Below are 25,196 nucleotides of genomic sequence, written 5' to 3'. Positions count from 1 at the left end.
CGGCGGTCAATGGTGAAGAGTTAAATACCTTCAAAATTTATTGATTGATAATTTGAATTTGAACACCAATTCTGTAACATGAAAGAAAATTACTAAATTAAAACTCTATAGTAAAATGATTAAATCTATTAATGAATTCCATTAAAATTATATATAACATGAAAGGATAAAAAATAGATAACATCGAAGGAAGAAAAATTAAAAAAAAGAATAGAGAATAGAGACTGGAGAGTGAGAGGGGAGAAAACAGAGATGGGAAATAGTAACTAATTTGTATATGGCTATGTAATAATTTCATTGTAAAAATCCCTTTTCAAATTACCTTCTCCGTTATCGTCGGCCTTCAAGACTATAAAGGCATGTTTGAGCAAAGGATGATGGTTAAAACCCAAAAAACAAAAAGGGAAGAGTTCATATATCTGATTTGATATCGCCGAGACGAATTGAACACGGGCAGCAGTGCTTAATCGACCATATACTATTCCCAGGGTTTGAAACGGTGCGCCTCCACTTCTCTTTCTACAAATACACCAATAGGAATAAACATGAGTGTGACTTCTAGCATAGTTCCATCCATTATGTAAAGACTTTTTACGGAGCCATTTTAGCTTTTGAAGCTCAAGTTGCTGGAGTGAAAATTGAAATCTCCAAAAATGGCATATTTTGTATCTCTTGAGATTTTCTTTTATGGCCGCTTTAAATTAACAAAATAAAATTAAAAATAATTAAATCCCAATAATTTAGGATCAAATCCCCTTTCTCTCCATCCTCAACCTACCCCCCTTCTCTTCTCTTCGTCTTTCCATTGCCTTTGTCACCACCCATTCACCTTCACAAGAGCCCCAGCCCTGTAGCACATAAATCAACCAATAAGAAAGACAGAGGTACTTCAAGTTATCAACCGCCGTCAACCGTCCGCCGGCGAAGTAGTGTCAGGTTCTGGCAGTATTTTTTTTAATTTTTTTTATCTAAATTCAAATGTAATACAGGTTCAATTTTTTCTCCTTTTTTTTTCCCTGTGTATTGGTTCCCTGAGACAATGTTTACTTTTTGTTGTATTTGGTATATTAAAACATCAGCTAAAGAGTGTGTGTGTGTGTGTGTTAAGTTTAAAATTTTCATCTTTGAGAATTACTTTTTGCTGTAATATCTCTGGAAGTAATTAATTTGCACTCAGATGCTAATGTTTAGTTCATTACTTTATTGCTTAATGTAATTTTGTTGTTTACTTACAACCCCAAAGAAAAACCTTGATATCTATGTGTGCCTCTGATGGTTTCTTATGTCCTTAGTTCGCTAACTGCTATTTATTTTACTGCTCTATGGGCAATATGATCGTTTTGCATAAAAGAATTCATGTGTATCTACCTTGTTTTGAAAATTGTAGACTGATATCTTTGGTTCTGGATGGCTTTGTAGAATTTTTAGTGGCCTATGTGTGGGTGATAGAGGAGGGCATGGTTTTCCTAGAGAATGATGGATAAGTTTCTGTGTGATTGTGAATGATACTTTTTTTTGAACAGTGATTGATTAGTCTACCTTATGTGTGGGTGATACTTTTTTTTTTCCTCAAAAAGTACTTTTTTTTTCCCTCAACTTGGGCATTTGGCCAAGCTTTTTTGAAAAAAAAAAAAAGTACTTTTGGGAAGAAGCAGAAGCAGTTTTAGAGAAGCTGAAAAAAATAGCTTCTCCTTATAAGCAGTTTTGACTTTTATTCTTACCAAAAATACCCTTAACAAAATATGATATATATCAAAATAACCTTACTTATTTTAAATCTAATACTTAGAATTAGAGATTTTATTATTGAACTCTCCTAATGTATAAATATTTCTTTTTATTTTTAGGATAACTTTCTAATATATGGTAACTTTTGGGATGAATGCTTTTATATTTGTTAAATAATTTTTTGATATATTTAAATCATCTTGAAAGAATTAAAATACTTTTTTTCTTCTTCTTCATGTTTTACTTGAATAAAATGAAAAAACTTAATTATTATTAAAAAGATTATTTATTTATTCATATAATATTAACTATTAAGTAAATCTCTTGTCCTTATTCGTAATTTGATAGTTAAAAGCACTTTTTGAAAAGCTTGGCCAAACACAAATTATTGCTCAAAAGTGCTTTTCAGATTGACTAGCCAAACACAAAATGCTCCTAGACACCTTAGACACCGGATCCTCGGTAGGACTCTTCTTTGATAGGCATTAGTGGATTTGTTCTCTCCAAAACTTTTTTGAAAAGCACCTCTCAAAATAAGCAAATTTTTCCAGCTTGGCCAAACATGCTATTATTTGTTTTCTTGGTAGAGAGCGTTTGGACTGTTGACCTCCAAATGCAAACCGTCGCCTATTTATCTTTTCAGAATTCTCTATAACCTGGTGTGATTTTAAAGGACTTGTTAATATAGTTCTAAATTTGAAATAGCTCTTAGACTCGAGCTTGTCAAACTCAATAGACAATGTGTAACTTTTAAAAAAGAGAGGTCGCTGAATGGGTTGATAGGTTCTGGCAAACTAGGTTTGCCACATAGGTTTACTGAAATTCAAATGAGAAAAAATAGGTTTTCGGGGACATTTATAACTTAAACATAAATCTTTTCTTTCAATCCAATTGTACGGCATCTGGGAATGGCGAACAGCAAGTATGAATACGTAAAATGTTTTGAGGCAGAAGACGAAGTAATGTACCCAAATATCATTGTTGTTCAAATTGATGGCCGCGAATGCAATATCTGTGGTGTGCATGTGCCTTGTTATGTTCTTTTCTTCTTGATATATGAAGCCTTAACTTAGTGATTAAGGTAAAGGTGTTGAAATCAAGAGATCTACTGTTAAAATTCTATTGAAGTATAGGTCGGTGTTCAAGTTAAATGCTGATGCGGAATTAGAGTGGTGATTCTTGTCAATTGGTCTTGTAGATACTGTGAATAAACTCTTACTGCTAGAGAAAAAGTATTCCTTTTTGGGTTTCTGGGGGTTGTTTGATTTGCTAATTTGCATTGTATATGTCTAGTTTCTCGGAGAAGCAGGGATTTGAGAAGCCGAATGATGAAAAAGCCTTGAACTTGATGAATGCTTGTGCTATTAAGGTATTAGAGAAATTCTCTGATGTTATATTTGCATATGGATTTAGTGATGAGTACAGGTATGGTGCGTTTATTACTATTAGACAATTATACAATTTTTCTTTTCCCGTTGAAAAGCTTGACAGTGTGGTACAATAATTTATGCAGTTTCGTTTTGAAGAAGGAAACCACTTTTTACCAGAGGCGAGCAAGGTTTGTAACCTTTTTCATAGCCCAAAAATTTGTGTTATCTGTGTTCATCAAAATATGATTTTTGGTTCTTTAGAATGAGTGATTTGAATGATGCACGTTGTCTTGTTTGCGTTCATATATCGCGTGCATAGTACACCATTGCTCTTGTATTGGCTCTTGTTTGAGTAGCAATATAACTGTACTTGTTTACTTTCAATTATGCTTATGGATTCTGTTGGATAATCCATCCTTTCTTTGACTTGAAAGTATCATGAGGCATTTAAGGGTGAAATTTAGAATCTGCTAGCTATCCAATACTGATATTCCTCTTATCTTTTATTGATTTCCTCCGTTATGATTTGTCAATACCTCTTGGATAATTTATCCACTCTCTCTCTCTTCCCCTTTCTCTATCTTTCTCTTAACCACTCATTTCTACACCGGTCTGCCCCCTCTTTTCATTCCCCTTCTTTAGCATGATTTAACTGATCTATTTGATATGTCTATCCATCTCATCTTCAGAGTTATATATATATATATATATATTTTTTTTTTCCTTCCATTTTTTACACTTAGCTAATGAGAGGGAAAATCATCTCCAACTCGCTAAAGCCACTTGTTGTAGCTTACTTGAGGAAATGCATAATAAACAGTATTAGGGAAAATTAGAGATTGGTCACAAAACTTTCCTTACGAAGGCACTAGGGAAATCTCAAGGCATGGTCACCTTTGCTGTCCACTCATTTGTCTTCTGACTGTAAGATGACAACACTAGAAATATGTTTTTGTTTTTCGAGAAACTTAACTGGATTAAGTACAATGGATTATAAGATGCAAAATGTCCCTCTTGTTTTAATCTGGATGACAATCAAAAGTGAGATATGTAAAATAGTCCTAGTTTCCGCATTTGAGATGAAGCTGCTCATGGTTTTCCTTAGCTGACAAGAAATTTGACTGTGCAGCAAAATACTCTCCATTATTGTGTCTTTCTTCTCATCTACATTTGTAACCAAATGGAAAGAGTTCTTTTCTCAAAAGGAGTTAAGTGTGTTTCCATCATTCCATTCACGGGTTATCAGCTGTGCATCAATTGAGGTTCTTCAGGCATATCTTCTATGGAGACAAACAGAATGTGTGTTCACCTATTGAATATCTCCAATTTATAATTACTTGGTACATGGGTATTGGGGTAAGATTTGATGATAAAGAATATTGGTTCTTCTTACAGGTCATACAAGCAATCTATACAATACTTGTTTGTGGAAGTTGGTGGTTTCTGGAAAGTCAGAAAAGGAGGCCAAAGAGATTCTTAAGGTGCTTACTTAAGTTTTGCAATAAAAACTCGAATTATTTCCTCAATACAGTGACATGCTTAAGATTTACGATTTGTTCCTCAAATATTCTTCTTCTTCTTCTTCATTTTTAAATTTTATTCAACATTACCTAAATATAATGTTAAATGCATATAAAGAAGAAAAGTAGAATAAACTTCAAAAAAAAAAAAAAAAAAAATCTTCAACCGGCCCACTAGCGGCTCACATAGTGGTTGTGGATTGTGGGTTGAGGTCAGGCCCTCTCCACGGGCCAGGGATCAAGTGGGCCGGTCTTGGTCCAGGGCTCCAGGCCGGTCCACTTGCCAGATATAGTAACAGATTGTTATTAAAATGCTAGTAGTATCTACAGAAGGAAAGCAATTATAAGCATATAGTGGCTTCATGTGCATAAAGCAAGATGCTTATTACAGAAGGTCTTAAAAGGAATAGCTATATGTGAAAAGAAAATGATATGAAAGCTTCTATCAAAGGTGTATGTTCAACAATGGTTTGATTCTTCTTGTTTCTTACAACGGGGTTGCCCAGTAAGCTTAGAAGTTTTGGCCAGAGTTGTTCACACGCTCGAAACGCAAACCAAGGTGGAGATTGAAAATGTTGGTTTATGTTTAGTCAACAATGGCATGCTGAAAATGTTGGTTTATGTTTAGTCAACAATGGCATGCCAATTGGAAGAGTTGGTGGAAAGAGTTGGTGTGGATGCTAGGAGGAAGCTTCCTCCTTTGATGTCACCCATGACATCAAGAGGAGGTAGTTTGATGTCACCAATGACATCAAGAGGAGGTCTTTACCTCTATAAATAGATGCACTCCTTCATTTGTAGAAACCATCCCAAAAATAATACAACACATTGTAGTGAGTAGAGAGTTAAGAGAGAAATTCTCTTAAGTGTAATTGGGAACTCTCCCCTTCCTTTGTTAATATTAAAAAGGCAACTGTTCTCTGGTGGACGTAGGATTATTTTGATCCGAACCACGTTAAATCTTGTGTTCTTTCTTTTACGTTTCCGCTAACAATTGGTATCAGAACAACAAGATTCTTTAACGATCCAAGGAGGAAGAACAAGCAAAGATGAGTTCCATGAAGTTTGAAATTGATAGATTCAGTGGACGCAACAACTTCAATATCTGGAAGATCCAGATGATGGCGTTACTGCGGAGGAAGGTTCAATCCAAGCTATTGACGGAAAGTATCCTAAGGATATATCAACTCCCGACAAGGAGAAGATTGAAGGGGATGCATTGAGTGCAATCCAACTATCCCTTGCACCTAACGTGCTTTGTGAAGTAAGTACGGGTACCGAAGAGACGGCCAAACAGTTATGGGAAAAGCTAGAAGGGCTATACCAAGACCGATCAGTGACAACAAGGATGTTGTTACAACGGCGTCTTCACACATTTAAGATGGGGTCAGGTACTTCGTTACAAGATCATTTAGATGCGTTCAATAAACTTGTCATGGACTTACAGATTGCAGGAATTAAAAAGGAGAAGGAGACGCTTGCATGTGCTTTGCTATTTTTATTGACTTCAGGATATCGTGATATTGAGAATTCAATGATGTATAGCAAGAGCCTATCAAGCTTGAGCAAGTGCGGCAGGCACTTAACTCTAGTGATGTGCGAAGGCACATTGAAGGAGATAAAGATGACCAGGCAAGTGGGCTCTTTATGAGAGGCCGGACTAGCCAACAGGGAAAGAGCAAATCAAAGCACAAATCAAAGTCTCGTGTGAACAAGAAGAATACAGAGTGTTGGGGTTGTGGCAAGATGGGGCACTTTGAACGAGACTGCCCAGTGTCAAAGTCCAAGGAAAAGGCGAGTGCATCCATAGTTGAACAGGTACATGATTTTGATAATGATTATGTACTAACAACATCGTGTAATAATAATAGTAGTTATGGAAACAAATGGGTGTTAGACTCTGCTTGCACTCTGCATATGACATTCCGAAAAGACTGGTTTAGCAGCTATGAGAAAAGTGGAGGAACCGTAGTAATGGGCAATAATGCAACTTGTGCAATAGTTGGCATTGGCTCAGTTCGGGTTCATTGCCATGATGGAGTCGTGAGGACTATTACACAAGTCCGTCATGTTCCTGATCTGAAGAAGAATTTGATCTCCCTGAGTACTCTGGATGAACAAGGCTACAGGTACATGAGCGAAACAGGAACTATAAAGGTGACTAAAGGTTCTTTAGTCATGCTGAAAGGCAAGCTGGTGAACGACCTTTACACATTGGTCGGAAGCATCATTGTTGGCCCTGCAAATGCATCTACAGTGTAGTTATCTAATGATGACAAGGCAAGACTATGGCACATGAGACTGGGTCATATGAGCGCACGTGGACTGGAGATGTTGCGCAATCGTAACCTTTTGGAAGGTGAGAAGATCAGCACACTTGACTTCTGTGAGCACTGCGTTCTAGGGAAGCAAAATAAGGCCAGCTTCAGCACTGGCAAACACAAGACAAGAAGAGTGCTAGACTACATCCATTCAGATTTATGGGGTCCCTCTAAACTTCCATCGAAGGGCAAAAAGAGGTATCTTCTCACTTTTATTGATGATTTCTCACGAAAGGTTTGGGTGCATTTTTGAAGGCAAAAGTGATGCTTTTGAAGCATTTAAAGAGTGGAAGATTTTGGTTGAAAATCAAATGGAGCGGAAAATCAAGTATCTTCGCACAGACAATGGCTTGGAGTTTTGCAATGAAGAGTTTAATGAATTCTGCAAGGTTCATGGGATCTCAAGACATAGGACTGTCAGGCATACCCCACAGCAGAATGGAGTTGCCGAGAGAATGAACAGAACTCTTCTTGAAAAGGCTCGTTGTATGCTCCTACAAGCCAAAATGTCCAAAGTATTTTGGGCTGAAGCAGTTCACACTGCTGCTCATATTGTCAATCGATCTCCAGCATCGACAATTGACTTTAAGACTCCGAATGAGGTATGGTCAGGTGAACCCTCTAACTATTCATACTTACGAGTATTTGGGTGTCCAGCTTATTATCACGTTAATGAAGGAAAGCTTGAACCAAGGGCTAAGAAGGCCATATTCGTAGGGTATGTGGATGGAGTAAAAGGGTACAAACTTTGGTGGTTGTCTTTACTCAAATTTATAGTTAGTAGAGATGTCACCTTTGATGAATCCTCTATACTTGATCCCCGTAAGGTTTCCGCGGAGTTTTCAGGAAACAAGAACGACGAGCAGATGGAGCTTCCGGTGGAGCTTGCCAAGGAAAAGGATCAAGAGACTCAGGTTAAAGATGAGTCAGAAAATGTAGACCTTGAAGAACTTGCTGTCAATGAACCATACACAATTGCAAAGGGGAGGGAGAAGAGGCAGACACGAGAACCGGAACGCCTTATAGATCAAGCAAACCTGATTGCATATGCGTTCGTAGCTGCACAAGAAGAGATTAAGGATCTGGAGCCCTCCTCATATATTGAAGCAACTTCTTGCAAGGATGCTGTACAATGGCGGTTAGCCATGACTGAAGAGATGGAGTCTCTTCACAAAAATCAGACGTGGCTCTTAGTGAAAAGACAAAAGGGGAAGAGGACAGTTGGATGCAAGTGGGTCTACCGAAAGAAAGAGGGAATTCCTGAAGTGGAAGATGCTAGGTTCAAGGCGAGATTGGTTGCAAAAGGATTCAGTCAGAAGGAGGGAATTGACTATAATGAGATTTTCTCTCCAGTCGTGAAGCATAACTCAATTCGCGTGCTACTAGCATTGGTTGCCCAATTTGACTTGGAGCTTCAATAGCTTGATGTCAAAACTGCTTTCTTACACGGTGATCTAGAAGAGACAATCTATATGGATCAGCCTGAAGGTTTCCTAGCTGAGGGAAAAGAAGATCACGTATGCCAACTAAAGAAGTCTTTGTATGGTTTGAAGCAATCCCCTAGACAGTGGTACAAGAGGTTTGATGCATTCATGACTACACATGAATTCTCAAGGAGTGCATTTGATAGCTGTGTGTATCACAAGAAGATGTCTGGTAACTCAATGATTTATTTACTGTTGTATGTTGATGATATGCTTATTGCTGCTAACAACATTACAGAGATAAATGCTTTGAAGAAACTGTTGAGTAAGGAATTTGACATGAAGGATTTAGGAGCTGCAAAGAAAATCCTTGGTATGGAGATTTCAAGAGAAGACGGTGTTGTACATCTTTCTCAGAAGAGGTATATTGAAAGGGTTCTCAAGAGATTCAATATGCATACGTGCAAGCCTGTAAGTACACCATTAGCTCTTCATTTTAAACTTTCAGAGTTACAAATGCCTCAGTCCGAGGATGAGGTGGAGCATATGTCAAAGATTCCTTATGTCAGTGCAGTTGGTAGCGTTATGTATGCTATGGTATGCACACGTCTAGATATTGCTCAATCTGTAAGTGTGGTAAGTAGATACATGTCCAGCCCAGGAAAGAGGCATTGCGAAGCTGTCAAGTGGATATTGAGATATCTCAAAGGAGCTTCTGGTGTTGGTCTGACCTTTCGAAAAAGTGGTGGAGGTATTTCAATTCTCGGTTATGTAGATTCTGACTATGCAGGAGATCTTGACAGAAGAAGGTCCACAACTGGATACATCTTTACCCTCGTTGGCAGTGCCGTTAGTTGGAAGTCGGCTCTGCAGTCGATTGCCGCTTTGTCTACGACAGAAGTAGAATACATGGCAGCAGCGGAGGCGGTGAAAGAAGCTATCTGGTTGAAAGGTTTAGTAGCGGAATTGAGTTTGGTTCAGCTGGAATCAACTCTTAGATGTGATAGTCAGAGTGCTATTCATCTAATGAAAAATCAGAGATTTCATGAGCGCACTAAACACATTGATGTCAGATTTCATTTTATTCGAGATGTTGTTGAAGAGGGAACTATCAAGGTCGTGAAGGTTATCACAGACGATAATGCTGCAAATATGTTGACCAAGATAGTCCCACTCGCTAAGTTTGCACACTGCAAGGACTTGGCGGGGGTGTGCATCAACTGATGCAACTCCGAAGAGAACAGTTGTTAGGTGGAGGTGGTATATTCAACAATGGTTTGATTCTTCTTGTTTTTTACAACGGGGTTGCCCAGTAAGCTTAGAAGTTTTGGCCAGAGTTGTTCACACGCACGCTCGAAACACAAACCAAGGTGGAGATTGAAGGTGTTGGTTTATGTTTAGTCAACAATGGCATGCCAATTGGAAGAGTTGGTGGAAAGAGTTGGTGTGGATGCTAGGAGGAAGCTTCCTCCTTTGATGTCACCCATGACATCAAGAGGAGGTAGTTTGATGTCACCAATGACATCAAGAGGAGGTCTTTACCTCTATAAATAGATGCAATCTTTCATTTGTAGAAACCATCCCAAAAATAATACAACACATTGTAGTGAGTAGAGAATTAAGAGAGAAATTCTCTTAAGTGTAATTGGAAACTCTCCCCTTCCTTTGTTAATATTAAAAAGGCAATTGTTCTCTGGTGGACGTAGGATTATTTTGATCCGAACCACGTTAAATCTTGTGTTCTTTCTTTTACGTTTCCGCTAACAGGATGAACCACATTACTTGATGCTAACTAATACTGGCTTGGGGCCAAAGCTTTGGATTCTGAGATTCTAAGTTATAGGTCAAGATCACAAGATGCATGAGTCTTTTCGCCTATCTGTACTTAAAAAAGTACAAAAGGATTTCCCAATCTTTAATTCTTTTTCCACTTCCCGGTCAATTTGAGTTTGCATTGTGTGATATGCTTTCAATTAGTCAATTCTCGTAAGCAGATATATGCTGTGGTCCTTACAACATAGCAATAGATGAATTATGGCCTCCCTAATCGTTTACACATTTTCTTTCCACTTTAGGCTTTCCTAGTCTGTCTGCTTGTATCATAAGGGTGCTCTAAGGCAAGTCTACTCCTCTTAGCACAATCTTTATGCTTATGAATTTCATATATAACTATTATCTTTCTCAAAAAGAAAAATGGTGCTGTAAGGCAAGTTTGCTACCCTCATACTTTTTGAACTCGAGGCTTGATGGTGTTGTTACTATGTGAATAGGGATCACAAAAGCTGGAGAAAAATGAATTACTCTTTCAGCAGTTTGGTATCAACTACAAGGACCTTCCACAGATTTTTCGTCAAGGGTCTTGTGCCATCAAGATAAAGGTAGGTACCTTCATCCTGCTTCTCCTAGAGAAGTATATATCTGTATAAGCATGCTGGTGCATGTGCCACTACTCCTTTTTTTGGTTTCTCCTTTTCAGATCTTTTAGATTTGGAGAAGAAAATGGCATTTGGATTTTGAAACACACTTTTCGTTAAATAATAGATGTGTGTGGTTGGTTTTGGAAGATTGGTTTTAGGGAAGAAAACAAGAGACTGGATTAAGAATTTTAAAAAGTTGAGGCAGAAGAAATGATTTAAAATGGTTTTGATTTTTTCCCGAGCGAGGGATGGGTGGTTTTGCTGGATGGTACCTTCCTGACGGTAGGCCCAAGGCTCTCCAAAAACAGAATATAGAAACCAAGTTGGAGACAAATATGTTTTCAAGAGCAGACACTTCTATTTTTTTCTGAGTTTGCTAACAAACTTTCCCTTAGGATCACCTTTTGGCTTTAAATTCTTCTTTCTTTCTTACAAAAAGTCTAGAAGTTTAGAGGAATGATCTGTTTTTATGGATTAAGTTCATTTACTTCGAATTAACATGTTAATATACACCCAGTTAAATGTATGCATAAAAAAGAGCAAAGCGAGTAGTAATTGAATTCCACACTTTGAGCCTTGGTGAGTCATCTTATTTGTTGTTCTTTTTCATGTAGCAGTAATGTGTAGCTCTTATATCTTGATATAAAATGACATATGCACTAAAGGACTCTTTTTGTGAATCCTCTCAATCACAAAAAGACTGATGCTTGTTCTATGCTCAACCCATGAAAAATTCCCCCACTAGAAGGGTAGGAAAGGAAGAGCGGAAAGTATACGCGGTGCAGTTTGCTCATCACTATAAGGGTGGTACTTCATATTATGTGTCTTCCCATCCACATTCTTTTGTTTATATTTGTCCATCTTAATGCTGGTGGAAGATATTGCGAAATACCGAGAAAATGGCACTCCTGTTAAAAGACCAAGGAAGAAAGCAGTCATAGTTCACTCTGAAAATATAGCAATAAAAGGCTTCTGGATAACTACTCATGCCTTACTGAGGAACTTGGTTTGCTTGCAGAAGGCATTAATAAGATTAAGCCTGAGTATTTGAGGTCTTTCGAATGTGAAAGCAAGTTGATGTTATCTACTTGGATTGTAGTCCGGATAGACGGTTGTCATTTCCACAGGTATCTTGTACTTTCTACCCAATGATCTTCACTATTACTAACTAATTGTTTTATGACCTTTTGCTTGACTTGCAAAGAAGTGTTGACATCATTCTTTTTGATTTATTGTTGTCCTTTTGTATTTTTTCCTTTTCCACTCGATGCACTTGCTCTTGTCTGCGATATGCTTTAGACTGATTTATTCTTTTTGCTTCAAATCCCAAGTTCCATGTCAAAGTGATGTGGCATGATTCTTGCTTATTTTGATAGAGTATGAAAATTTATAGGTAGTATGCATTTTCTGGATAATGTAATCCATGTTTCAGCGGGAGTTGGGTTTTCTTATATGCCTATTTTCTTTATCACGTCTGGATTTCTAATTCCGGATTAAAGAAGAAACTCCAAGCATATGCTAAGTTAGTTTTCTATTATATCCTGGAAACAACTGCAGTTATTCAAGCCATTCTTGGTTGTTGCCAATAATCCTTAAAATGTATCAGACACAACATCATGGTTATAATACATGCATATATATTTATATATATATATAATATCACTAGTATAAACTCATGTCTAATACTGAGCATGTCATTTGTGAAATCTAGTTTGGAATTGCTGGTGTCCTGATCTTGACTGATTGATCATAGGTTTTGTGAAGATAATGGTTTTCAGAAGCCAAATAATGAGCAGGCATTGAATCTTATGAACTCATGTGCGGTTTCTTTGCTAGAGATGTTTAAGGATATTATCTTTGCATATGGGGTGAGCGATGAATATAGGTATTAGTTCCTTTAACATCTTTGATTCACTTATAACATAACCTTTTTCCTTTTCCTTTTATAGTTTATCTCAAGAGATTAATTTTTTCTTTCAGCTTTGTTTTGAAGAAAGAATCTCTATTATATCAGAGGCGGCCAAGGTAACTCTTTCATCACCTTTCATAAGTTCCTTGGAAAGTGTAGTGGTTAGCTAACAAAACATATTAAGAGGGAACCAACTGGAGATTGTCAGAATGTGTCCTATAAAATGCTTGGCTTGTTTGAGTGGTGAAATTGCCCTTCTAGAATATTTTGCATTTATAGAAAATTCTGACTTACAGCGATTTCTCGAACCTTTGTCATTAAATTGGTTGAAGTTTCAGTGTGAGTCTATTTGGCCACTGCACGAGGGCAATCCCCAATTAGTTTGCCCAATGTTGTATTGACTTTCTTTTTTATCAGTAATATTAAATGGTATATTAACTTGCTCTTCTGATCATCATTTCAGTGAAATCGTCTCTGCCATTGTATCTCTTTTCTCTGCCATGTATGTGATGAAGTGGAAAGAGTTTTTCCCTGAGAAAGAGTTTAAAGAACCACCTTATTTTGATGGTCGATCCATTTGCTATCCGTCATCTGAGATTCTTCGAGATTACTTGGCTTGGAGACAAGTTGATTGTGAGTACTTCCTATTCTATTTGTTATTTAATTTCGCAAATTAATCAGGTTTATATGAAGAAATTTTTGTGTTCTTCTTGGTGCCAAGCTAAAGGACAAATCATACCATATTGACAATCCAACTTTAATACCTTGACTTGTAGGTCACATAAACAATCAGTACAATACTTGTTTCTGGCTGCTTGCTAAGTCCGGAAAGAGTAGAACTGAAGCGCAAAGCTCTCTGAAGGTGTGGAATCTCATTTCTAAAATTTTAAAGCAGGTCTCTTGTTTCAGATGAAGTAGCATGATCTAATATAATGTGTGATTTCGCGCCGTTCCGTATATGAGCCTCCTCAAACGGGGCTCATTGCTATTGATTCGATGATCCCTATAGGACGTGGTCAGCGAGAATTAATTATTGGGGACTGACAGACCGGTTTGGAAAAATTTTCATTGCTGCTTAAATCTGCTGGATTCTCTCTTTTACGTCATTTTATGTTAAAGAGAAAAACAACTTCAACATCCAATACAAGCTTCACTTGCATTACTTTAGATCTATCTAGCTTACAAGCCTATAGAAAGTAGTACAAGCTGCTTCTTTTTTCTCAGCATACACATTATTGATGCTGAAGAAATGATCTTCTAAATTTCTGAGATATAAATTGTTAGAAATGACATATTCTTGCCAATACCATCTTTCCTTTTACGTGGACTGATGACTCTAAATCTCTGAATCCCAATTGTTTATTGGAAAAGACCAGGTGTTGCCTTTGATACATTCCTTTTTTGACATTAATCAACAAAATAAGCTGTATAACGTATTGTGCTATATCCATTTATTATCAGTTTGTTTGCCATATCTCCACCTTGAAGTAGTTTTGCCGCCTGTGTTAGTGGTAAAGTATCGCTACATTTGTTGGCATCACACATTTTCTGTGTTAATGCTTTGACTGGAAATACATTCAGCAATAATAAGCCCACTTGGTTTGGTGATAGATGTATTAGGAGTTATAAAAAATGTGATATATAGTTCTTTGAGTGCCCGTTCCTGCTTATAGTACAGTCAGAAAGGGAGTGTTCAAAGATGCAAACACTTCTTAAGCCGGGGAAGAGTAGTCGTTGAGAAATTGGATATCTTATGATCACTGGAAGTAAAGCAGTGGAAATGATAAGTGATGCAGAACTTTAGTTAGTCTTTCCAATTGGGCAATATCTTTTTTTTAGCCTAGCACGTAGCAAGGACTAAGCTTTTTGAAAGGTAAAGTAAGAATCTTGTTCAAGCTAGCTCTAGTTTTGACTATTGTGGCATATATCTGTTGGGGAAACACACTTCTTAAGCCAGGGGAGAGTAGTCGTTGAGAAATTGGATATCTTATGATCACTGGAAGTAAAGCAGTGGAAATGATAAGTGATGCAGAACTTTAGTTAGTCTTTCCAATTGGGCATTATCTTTTTTTTAGCCTAGCACATAGCGAGGACTAAGCTTTTCGAAAGGTAAAGTAAGAATCTTGTTCAAGCTAGCACTAGTTTTGACTATTGTGGCATATGTCTGTTGGGGAAGCACACTTAGTTATGGCAATTGAGACTTACACAGAGATGAGATTCCGTTAAACAGAGAGGTGGACATACTATGTGAACTCTATTGGCACTGAAACCTTAGTTCCTAAAGGTAACTTTTCTCATCTAGGAGATTTTAACAAATAACACTGTAGATTAATAATCTTTTGAGTTGTGTAATTTGGCTCTGTAGAAGTCGACCGCACACTTAAATTTATACTCAAACTTTGATTTAACCTTGATAAATCAGTGGATCTGTTACTGCCATATCTCTCATCCTGTTCTGATCAGATATAAGCAGGTATGCATGATATTAATCTTGATCATCCAATGACCATAAGTGTCCCTTTTGTTCTGCAGGGTACCCAAACTCAGGAAAAGAATGAGTTGCTTGCCCAGTTTGACATTGATTACAATGCGCTACCAATCATGTTTCGGATGGGTTCCTCTGTTTTCCAGGACAAAGTATCTCTCTCTCTCTCTCTGCTTAAAGTACTTTTATCTTATGTTTGATGATATTGTAGACCAAGCCTGAATTCCTTTTGTTTTGTCCTTCTACCGCCATGCGGATGTTGTGAATAAATTTAGGTCTGGCATCACTTGTAAACAACTTGAATAGGGAAAAAGGTCAGATTTGTCCCTGTACTTTGATAAATTGTTCACATTTATCCCTCGTTCTACTTTCCATCCAATTACGCCCCCACCGTTAACAAAGTAAACAAAATCACCCCCAGCCCTAACAGATTTCCACCGTGGCAATGGACCCCCTCACTTAAACTACCAACTGGGCAAATTATCAACCCTAATTTGAAAGACCCCTCACTTTTCCTCAATTGTCAGCTCCACAACTCGATTCAGTCCGAGCCAAACCAGTCCAAATGCTCTCAAACTTCAAAAATAAGTTCTTCTACTCAATACCGAGTATACTTAGCAACACACAGCTGATTTCAAATACAAAAATTGGAGTTCAATTCAAACCCACTTCGATACTTAAAAGCGGCTCAATAATGGTGGTTTTTTCTTGCTCCGATTCGTTTCCCAACAACAACCAAGCATTAGGAACAACTTAGCCCCTCAATTCCAGCTTCAAATCACACAGAAAACTTCCAAATATTCTATGAAGCTCAGATGTCGAAGTTGACATAGTGAAAACGCCGAGGAACTCGATGTCTAAGTAAACTTGATTTTTTTCTTTCATATTCTTTGTCAATTCAGCTTCACATCAACAAATAATGATTAATTCTAGATATACCCACGTTTTTCCCTCACCAAAACACAATCAAACTTCAAAGATCCTTTCAGTAACTCAAACTAGATTCGCAATAGTGAAGAACAACAGGTCTTTAAAATTAGGGTAAGATTATTTGCCCAATTGGCAGTTTAAGTGAGAGGTCCCATTGCCATGGTGGAAATCTGTTAGGGTTGGGGGTGATTTTGTTTACTTTGTTAACGGTGGGGGCGTAATTGGACGGAAAGTAGAACGAGGGGTAAACGTGAACAATTTATCAAAGTACAGAGACAAATATGGTCTTTCCCCCACTTGAATATTACCTTAAGAAGTGGCTTTTGGTTCTTGTCATTAATGAAATAATTAATCCATCACAAGCATGTTTTCGTTTGAATCCATCAGAAGTTTCAATCTCAAACGTGTAATTTGTTCTCGATCTCATCTGTATTCTTCACATTCAGAAGCTACACTCGGCACACAGGTTCATTCACAATACGTACCATTGCTTTGACTTTTGGTGCGGATCAGACTGGTGAAATGGGTGATCACTTGTTCTTATATCTTCTTTTTTGCTTTTTAATGCAGGATGAACTAGCTGGAAATGACGAAGTAGTTGTTGAACACTGTAATATAATTGACACGAGCTTTTGGAAAGAACATCCAAGAATACTTGATGAGGAGGAGCCATTGCTGACGATTTTGCGGCCCCATAGCAATAAAATGCTTCGATTGTCTTGATGTTGAAAGAGGAGCTGCTCCCTAAGTAATATGTGTTGGGCTTTTTAAGTTTGGTTTACCTTAAAAGAGGGTGAATGGGAAATCGGGGAAAATAAAATATTTGAGTTTTCCTCCTTGACAAAGGGACATTGTTCCATATTGGAGGAAGAAAAGACTTTTGATGGGTATATATATAATTGCTCTTCTCTAGATCTTAAAGAGTTAAGAAGAAGGTAAGCGTCGCGTCGTCGTCGGTCAGCTTCAGATTTGGATAGATTGATGGATTAATTTTTTTGGACAAAATTTCTTTAATTATTTAATAAAATATTAATTAAATTATCCAAATATCCAACCCGAATCGAATTCGTGCGCAGACTATTCTGAATTTTTATTTAAATTTTCCTCTCGGATTTTTATTTAAATTTCCCTCCCGTTTTGAAGTGATTGTTCTGAAGAGTTGTGAACTTTCAGAAATAGTACTTCCATCGACTATAAATTCGTTTGATTCCTCAGAGTTTTCCTTACGAATTTTCTAAACTTCAAGACTACTTCCGCACAAATCTATTCCAGTGTAATTTACAGCCATTAAGTGGTTCGCAGGTCATCTGAGTTTTTAAAACCAATACGCTGGTGAGTTAAAGTCGTTCTATTCGGGGAGGATAATATTCCAACACTTTGGATATTTGAAAGAAATAATTTTCTTAAGGATACACTGTGCATTCAGTGGGCTCGATTTATTCCAAAATTATTTTTTCAGATATTATTTCGATATTCTGTTGCTGCTAACTTTCTGTTTTCTGTTTCAGAAAGGTTACTGTTTTAGTTATTATAGTAATACACATTGACTAACAATATATCACTATCTGGAATATTGAAAACACAGGTCCAATCAGAATTAGCCTTCCATTCATTTTGAAGTACATCATCATCATAAGGAAGGAAAAGAAAAAAAAAAGGGGTAAATTGAAGGATGATCACGTGGACCTCCCCTCAAATTTATAGAAATGGCATGTTGGCATTAGGATTTCAGATGAGTTGCCCGATGGTGATTCGGGAAAGAAATGTTCTTCAGATGGAGAAGAACAAATGAAGAAGAAAGCAGGCACAGTCAAAATTTCGGACTTTACAAGGTTTAAAACACGGCCTCAATCACCACCGTTTATTTGAGTGTGTGATAAATCTAATCCTAGCCATTCTTTATTAGCAGGAAGGGTATTTATGTCAAAACACTCCATTTGCACCATCAGGAAGCTTTCCTGCCTATGTGTAAATATTTTAGATAGATTTGTTTTTAGAGAATATTCCTTTTCTAAGTTAGTTATACATTAGGTGGTAGATTGGAGCCAGGTGTACAAATAGGATTACATTCTTTCTTCATTCTTTTTGTTTAAATTCACGTACAGTGCTTATTTTGAATACACAGAAAATTCAGTTACAAGCTTTTCCTTCATTCTTCTTATGAATTATAACATGGCACTTAGCCTCCCTTGAGGTTAGGGGTGTTCAAACCAACAACAACAACAACATCCCAGTATAATTCCACAAGTGAGGTCTGGGGAGGGTAGTATGTACGCAGACCTTACCCCTACCCCAAGGGGCAGAGAGACTGTTTCCAGGAGACCCTCAGCTCAAGAAAGCACCAAGTGACGATATAGTAGTACTATTGATAGACTCATAATATAATAACATAAAATACATAACATACATAAAAGAAATTAAAATAGCAAAATAACAGCCATATAAGAGAATATAGGAAATACGAGAGAGATGGAAGGTAAACTAATATCCAGCGTATAAAGCCCTGCATCAGTAGCTAACCAGTAGTAACCTAAGCCTAACTCCTAACGGGCTAGTCTCACTCTAGTGCGCTGTAGAAATATTCAAAACTTCCCCCTAACCTTCAACCTTAATGTTCGACCTCCACAATTCCATGTCTAGGGCCATGTCCTCAGTAATCCTAAGTCGCGCCATGTCCTGCTTGATTACCTCTCCCCAATACTTCTTAGGTCTCCCTCTACCTCTCCTCGTACCCACTACCGCCAATTGCTCACACCTCCTCACAGGTGCATCAGTGCACCTCCTCTGAATGTGCCCGAACCATCTGAGTCGTGCTTCCTGCATCTTGTCCTCTATTGGGGCCACACCCACCCTCTCTCGAATATCTTCATTCCTAATCTTATCCATCCTCGTATGCCCGCACATCCACCTCAACATCCTCATCTCTGTTACTTGCATCTTTTGGATGTGTAGGTTCTTAACCGGCCAACACTCGGTACCATACAACATGGCAGGTCTAACTACTGCTCTATAAAACTTACCTTTTAGTAACAGTGACACTTTCTTGTCACACAGGACTCCCGTCGCTAACTTCCACTTCATCCACCCCACCCTATACGGTGTGTGACATCCTCGTCGATCTTCGCGGTCCCTTGAATAACTGACCCAAGGTACTTGAAACTACCCCTCTTAGGTATGACTTGAGATTCAAGCCTCACTTCTACTCCCTCGTTCTTCACCTCGTCCTCAAATTTGCACTCGAGGTATTCCGTCTTCGTCCTGCTCAATCTGAACCCTTTAGACTCAAGGGCCTGTCTCCAAACCTCTAGCCTCTCATTGACGCCGCATCGTGTCTCGTTAATTAGGACTATGTCATCAGCAAATAGCATGCACCATGGCACCTCCCCTTGAATATTATGCGTTATGACATCCATCACCAGGGCAAATAGGAAAGGGCTGAACGCCGACCCTTGGTGCAACCCTGTAACAACCGAAAAATGCTCTGAGTCGCCTCCTACTGTCCTAACCCGAGTTTTAGCTCCATCATACATGTCTTTAATCACCCTAATGTATGCAACCGGGACCCCTTTAGCCTCTAAGAAGCTCCATAAGACCTTCCTAGGTACCCTGTCGTACGCTTTCTCTAGATCGATAAACACCATGTGAAGATCCTTCTTCTTATCCCTGTATTGTTCCACCATCCTCCTAATAAGGTGGATAGCTTCTGTGGTAGATCGCCCCGACATGAATCCGAACTGGTTGTCTGAAATAGACACCGTCCTTCACACTCTCATTTCAACCACTCTCTCCCAGACTTTCATGGTATGGCTCAGTAATTTGATACCCCTATAGTTGTTACAGCTCTGGATATCACCTTTGTTCTTATACAACGGAACCATTGTACTCCACCTCCACTCTTCAGGCATCCTAGTAGTCTTGAATATAACATTAAACAACCCAATAAACCATTCCAAGCCTGCTCTACCCACACCTCTCCAAAGTTCAACCGGAATTTCGTCTGGCCCGGTAGCTATGCCCCTCCTCATCTTACGCATTGCCTCCATGACCTCATCGACCTCAATGTCCCTACAATAACTTAATTCATGGGGGCTATCCGCATTCCTCAATTCACCTAGTGTAATATCCTGATCCTCTTCTTCATTTAGAAGTCTATGAAAGTAGGACTGCCATCTCCTCTTAATCTGGTCCTCCCCCGTCAAAACTTTGTCGTCATCATCCTTTATGCACCTCACTTGGTCCAGATCCCGAGCCGCTCTCTCTCTCTCACCTTAGCGAGTCGAAATAACTTCTTCTCCCCGCCTTTGTTCCCTAGTTCCTCATACAGACGAGCAAAAGCTGCTGCCTTAGCCTCCGTTACTGCCATCTTCGCCTCCTTCCTAGCAACCATATATCTCTCTCTGTTCGCTGTCTTCCCCTCCTCGCCAGTGCTCCCTACTAGTCGCAGGTAAGCCGCCTTCTTCGCTTCCACTTTACCTTGGACACCGGCATTCCACCACCAGTCTCCTTTGTGGCCACCGGTGCGTCCAGAAGATATACCTAACACCTCTGTCGTCGCCTTCCTTATGTTGTCTGCCGTCGTCGACCACATAGTGTTTGCGTCCCCACTACTTCTCCAAGCTCCCATTGCCGATAACCTTCCTGCCAACTCCTGAGCTTTATCCTCAGTCAAGGCGCCCCACCTAATCTACAGTTAGGGGTGTTCAAACCGAACCGGAAAATCGCACCAAACCGAAAAATTAAACTAAACCTATTAAAAAACCCGACTAGGTTTGGTTTGACTTGGTTTGGTATTGAGTAAAAAAACCCGAACCAAACCGACATATAAATATATAAATTTTATTTATATTTTTAAGATTTTATGTGAATTTTCTTTAGAAAATGTAGAAATATTTGGGATCCTCTCATGTATTAACCTTGAAAGCGTAAATTAACGAAAAATTATTGTTAGACGACTAAGAAAATAACTATCATGTGTTACTAAAAAAATTCTCCCATTAGAATATTTTAATAGATCATATGTTTGTCAATTTTTTTCATATTTACTAAACGTATATTCACTTATCAAAGCTTTATCTATAATTTTAACAAAATAAGATTGAAATCATATTCATGTAACAAAAAAAACCCAAAAACCCAAAAAACCCGACAAAACCGAACCAATCCAAACCGATATAGTTGGTTTGATTTGGTTTTGATAAAAACCGAACCATCCCGGTCCATGTACACCCTTACTTGAGATTAATGAAACTTAAAAACATCCCTTAATCATCTGTAACAAAAAAAAGGTCATTTCCTTAATGAGTACGCTATAATTTTGCAAGAACATCTCTCTCGTCTCTAATACTTTTTATTTGAATTCCATCTGGTTTAAAGAGGATGTAACAACAGCCATTTACCATGATTGACCTATCAATAAAATATACAAAATACAAGTTAAGTTTTAACAAAAATTGCAGGCTCCTATACTGAAGAATGTGTCCTGTCCTCTTGGACTTCAATCTTAGAATGCAAACTTGACCTCTCTGGAAGCCCCAACGGTGGACCTTCACATGAACATTTATCAACATTGAATAGCTCCCACTCTTTGATGCCACATCTATCCAATGCAGATACCAACCTTTCTTTTTTCCTCTCAGCTGGATATTGGCCATCTGGGCTCACAAGAACCGCCCCGGTATATGACTGCCCCGCCACTCGTGCAGCTCCATGATAGTGAAACAAACCCCAGCTTAAATCATCAGAAACATCCACAATTGTCCAGGACTCAATTGAAACAACTCCATTATCCAATACACTGAATTGAAATGTTCCAGGAAGTTTTCCTCTTTTCACTCTATACTTGCGCCTTCTCCAGACTAAGTTATCTTAAAGTGTTCTTACCTGGAAAACTGGCTCATACCAGAATGATCCTCTAGCTTTTCCCCGATGGTATAGCTGGTACTGGCATGGAAATTGATCATAAGCTGGATTCTGCCCTGCTACAACGCGCCAACTCCAATTCAATGTCCCTAACCAACCCACAAAAAGGTCCTCAGCAAGTTCAGAAGACAATATTTCCCCTCGAAACTCGGTCATTGGAGGTACATAAGGTTTTTCAGGGATATTTGCGTCGAGCTCAAGACAGTTATTCTTCTGTAGTACACAGAGAGAAAACTCTTCCAGGTATTGACTCTTATATGAAGCAATACACCGATAATTGCATACTTGATCTACAGGGCTGCACTGGTTCAAGCACTGAAGTGCCTTCCTATAATTAGGATCCAGTAGACAATTCAATAGCTGAGGTCCGCAATTTGTCACCATGCAGTTCAGGGTGGAGAATCCTTTTGCTCTAAGGTTCTGTAGTGTTGAAACCGGCGTTCATTAAGCATTAATTATAACTAATAAGCAGAACCGTATGTCATCAGAGTTATGCCTTTCCCAAGCCTCAGACACTATTCGGGCTATCTCTACAGATTCATTCATTTTCTTAGATTGAGAAAATGGAAGTAAACTGCTGAATATGTCTCCTCTTTTTTCAGTTTCAATCAAAATTCCGCCGAGCTTGTTTCTCAGTGCCGAAGAGGAGTCAAAGCATATGATGTTTGGGACATTCTGGCTGTTAGTCTGTATCCAGTTGACCGATCCTTCCTTACAGACAGCAACCAGCACCAAAATATCAGCACGATCCAGCTCATTTCTAACGTGGTTGACAGTTTCATCTTGAGAATTAATAAAGTTGTCAGAAAAGACAATCATTTCAATCTCTTCATCAACCCATTTCAGTTTCTCTGCCTTGCATTTATAAAAGGAAACAAGGTACAATATCGTCAACAAAGTACAATCTAATATGTATATTCTCATAACTGTGAAGGGAAGCAATGTTCTCACAATACACAAGCTATTTCTACTCTAATGTCTAATAAGAATCTGCTTGTGTGCATATACATAGAAGGGGGAGAGAGAGATTTTAGAGTAGTGTTTGGGTAGTGCTACAATGAGCATCAGGACCTCCTTCCTACTTGAAAAGTCTCTAGCAGAAAATATAAGAGGCCGGAACTTATTCATAAATAATTGGTCATTTGGTTTTCCACATTGTAGAAGTTGTAGATGCATATTACATTCTTCCCATTTTGCTCCCTACTATTACATAATACTTTTTGCTTTCTTTTTCTCTGGTAATTACAATGTTTCTGTTCAGCAGGTTATCTTGTTATACTGAAAATCTCACAAGTTCCTCTTGAGAGCAGCACAACAAGCAGCGGACATTGCTCATCATCAACTTTTCATGATGATGTTACAGTAAAACAGAACTTCATCTGTCTATCAAGTAGTAATATGTCAAATATTTTATCCCTTTGTTCAGTTTCTTGTTTCTTATTTACTCAAAAAAACTACTTCAAATTGTGAGAGCTTCCTCTTTACTTTCTAATAAGAATATCGAGGAAAGAATAGGTAGAAATGCAAAACACCCTTGTTCTAATCAGGCTGCCACAATGCGCTATTGACAATATTACTCAATAAAAGAAAACGGATCTAAGAGAATCAGAAAATACTCATCCTCCTTCCCACCTTGAAGAGAAAAGCAGGAAAATAATCCCTAACATCTACAAACTCTTCAAAGCCAGAACTTGGTAAAACACAGTTGGTCTCATTTACTCCAAAAAACTAGAACTCCTTATAAACTAATGACCCTCTTCCTCTACTAATGTGATATTTGAAAAAGAAAAAGGCGGATAAACTCCTTAGAATCATCAACCCTTTCCATTGTATACAAAACAAAACACTGAACTTTGAGAAAATTTCAACTCTCCAAGAAATTTGAATTGCACTGCCTCAATTTCAAGCTGTCAACATCAGCGAAAGTTTAATATTTTCTAAATATTATACATCATTTCCAATAATTGTCAGCCCAACATCCAAAAAATACTCGATTATGGTTCCACATTTCGTTTGAGCTAAAGCACCTCATACTCCCAGTTGAAACACATGAAACTTCCCAAGCACCGAGTTCAAGATTTTAAAATAACCGATATGAATATCAATGTAACTAATTTAACAATATGTACCAATACATGATAAGTTATACGCACTTGCAGTATAATTAATTTTTTACACCATCGGTGTAATTTAACTTATTATAACAGATTACTTATCATTTATTAAAGATCACCAATCAATACTATTAAAGTAGTGACTGATTGTGTACATACTTTTTACACTGACACAAAACTCAAACTCATTAATACATACAATATAAATTTGGAGTCAAAGAGAGTGAATGAAGTTGCAAAATACTCACAGCGTGAAGCATGACATCTAGCCAAGGAGCAGAATTGAGAGGGCTAACACTATCCTCTCCAACAAGACTCACTATTCTCACTGGATTACTTGTCTTTTTCTCTGCTTCTTTCAGTTCCACAGCAGCAACAACAACTATGCCTTTTGTAGCTCTGATTTTCCTGTCAAGAGAAGAAGAAAAGACGGACACTTTAGTTTTCCGGTAGCAGAGAAGAAAAGGGTCTGGAATCCCCGCGACACTGGACCGCCGGTTAACCGAAAAAGTAGCCGGAGAATTGATGGAGGAGGATGGTGCTACGTTTACATTCATGGTTCGTTATGGTGGTTGAGGGAAATGGGAAAATGGGTCGGGTTTTTTATAGGTATAAAAGAATTGAATAGAATGACGTCTATTGTAAGGAATGTATAGGAGTTCTGCGGAAGTCCCTCGATTGATTTGAATATTTAACTGTAGTAATACCTGGATTAGTCGGAAATAGAATACGAAGTTAAACGTTAAGATAGTTATAATAAAAATATTATTTTATCCCTTTTAACTATCAAATATAAAAAAACTAGCAAGGTATGCCCGGCTAAGCCTGTGCCCAACTGTTATGTGACTAATTTGTGTCTGAATTTATATTTTGATTTAATTATTTCTCTGCTGATTCTCAATGGAAATATCATCCTAATATCATTCAGAAACTTTTTAAAAGGACCTCAAAATGAGCTATATTCGCCAAATAGTGCAAGACAGCTTAAGTGATGAAATATGTTTAGTTCAAATCTCTGATAGTCCTCTATTTGATTTCTAAATTTGTGCTAAGATAATT

General features: G+C 38.0%; 2 pseudogenes; one reads left to right on the top strand and one right to left on the bottom strand.

Moving 5' to 3' along the window:
- The first annotated feature begins 739 nt into the window (after positions 1-739).
- LOC107827470 (tRNA(His) guanylyltransferase 2-like) lies at positions 740-17,151 on the top strand (annotated as a pseudogene).
- A 4,265-nt stretch (positions 17,152-21,416) lies between these two features.
- On the bottom strand, positions 21,417-24,790 carry LOC107788117 (violaxanthin de-epoxidase, chloroplastic-like; annotated as a pseudogene).
- Between the last annotated feature and the right edge of the window lie 406 nt (positions 24,791-25,196).

Source organism: Nicotiana tabacum, chromosome 3 (genome assembly GCF_000715075.1).
Source record: "Nicotiana tabacum cultivar K326 chromosome 3, ASM71507v2, whole genome shotgun sequence".
In the NCBI taxonomy this organism is placed as follows: domain Eukaryota; kingdom Viridiplantae; phylum Streptophyta; class Magnoliopsida; order Solanales; family Solanaceae; genus Nicotiana; species Nicotiana tabacum.
The sequence above is the reverse complement of the archived record's forward strand: the minus strand, read 5'-3'. Positions and strand labels throughout refer to the sequence as shown.